The sequence below is a fragment of the Marmota flaviventris genome, chromosome 3 (assembly GCF_047511675.1).
Source record: "Marmota flaviventris isolate mMarFla1 chromosome 3, mMarFla1.hap1, whole genome shotgun sequence".
NCBI lineage: Eukaryota > Metazoa > Chordata > Mammalia > Rodentia > Sciuridae > Marmota > Marmota flaviventris.
In genome coordinates this window covers 94,604,043-94,605,911 of record NC_092500.1, presented here as the reverse complement: position 1 = coordinate 94,605,911, position 1,869 = coordinate 94,604,043, and positions in this window count along the sequence as shown.

Genomic DNA, 1,869 nt, shown 5'->3' with positions numbered 1-1,869 from the left:
TTTTTAATCTAATCTGCCAGTCTATGTCTTTTGATTGGTGAGTTTAGGCCATTAACATTCAAGATTATTATTGAGACATGATTTGTATTCCCAGCCATTTTTGTTTGTTTTGGTATTTAACTTGAGTTGGTTTCTCCTTTGATTAGTTTTTCCTCTAATGTAATACCTCCCTTTGATGATTTTCATTGTTGTTTTTCAATTCCTCTTCATGGACTATTTTGCTGAGGTTGTTCTGTATTTTAGGCTTTTAAGATGTAAATTCTTTTAACTTTTGTTTATCATGGAAGGTTTTCATCATTAAATCTAAAGCTTAATTTTGCTGGATATAAGATTCTTGGTTGGCATCCATTTTCTTTTATAACTTGACATATGTTATTCCAGGATTTTCTAGCTTTCAGGGTCTGGGTTGAAAAATCTGTAGTTATCCTAATTGGTTTCACCCTATATGTAATCTGATTTCTTTCTCTTGTGTTTTTAAATATCTCCTCTTATTCTGTATGTTAGGCATTTTCATTATAATGTGTCCTGGTGTGAATCTGTTGGTTTTTTTTTTATATATTTGTCATCCTGTATGTCTCTTGAATTTGGTTTTCCAATTCATTATTCATGTTTAAAATTTTTTTTGATATTTCATTGAATAGATTGCTCATTCCTTTGGTTTGGAAGTCATTCCTTCCTCTATCCCAATAACTCTTAAATTTTATCTTTTTATATTGTCTCATATTTCTTGAATGTTCTACTCATGATTTCTTACCATTTTAACTGTGCTGTCTACATTCTTTTTAAGATTACATATTTTGTCTTCATTGTCTGAGGTCCTGTCTTCCAAGTAGTCTAATCTGTTGGTGATATTTTCAATTGAGCTTTTTATTTGGTTTATTGCTTATTTTTTTTATTTCAAGGATTTCTGATTTTTTTTGAACCTCTGTCTCCCTATTGAAATAATCTTTTGCTTCCTCTATTTGTTTATGTAGCTCTTTGTCAAAATGATCTTTTGCTACTGTATTTGCTGTCTTATATCTTCCTTAAGTTCACAGAACATTTTATCATGTACATCCTGAACTCCTTCTCTATCATTTCTTCTGCTGTGCTTGCCATGAATTCTAATAATATGGTACCTTGATATGTTTGGGGCACTTTCTTCTCTTATCTTTTCATATTGCTTGTGTGTCTTCCCTTCTAGCACTGTGGATCTGAGGAGGAGTTACTGTTTTTACCCTATAGGCTTATAATGCCCCTGTTGGGATCCAATACCTTTCCTTTCAGATCAAGGACAATGTTATCAGATTCCAATATAAACAGTATACACCCTAAAAACAAATGTTTGCTATTAAGACGTTTTGGTCACAATGTACAGAAATGATGAATTAAATTATTATCTACAATATACTCATTAGGTTTGTAAAAGGGTTTACAGTTTCTGATGGTGGACAAAGAACTGGGGAGAGGAAAAGTATGCTATGCTGAGGAAGTAGGAAGTGAGGATATAGAGTTGTTATATCTTAGGAAGTGTGAAAGAGAGATCTAAAGATGAAGGTTAGTAGCAGGAGAAGGAAGAGGACGTATTTTTGGGTAGACAGTAAGTGGGAAGACAGTAGAGTACACAAAACAAACACACATATATATTGAGAAAAATTTAAAATGTTAAAATAGTAGAATTTGGTAGGATAAAAGAATATATATATATCACAGCTGTAATATACTATTCAGATGTCTCAGTCCTCAAAATCCTACTTCATGTAAAGTACTTGGTTGTTGGGGATGTGAGGGCTGGAGAATAGAGAGGGAGAGGGGAAGAAAAATATCTTGAAGGAAGAAACAGGATTGTTTTGATTGGAGATCCATATCTTTCCTGCTTCCTTTCTTATC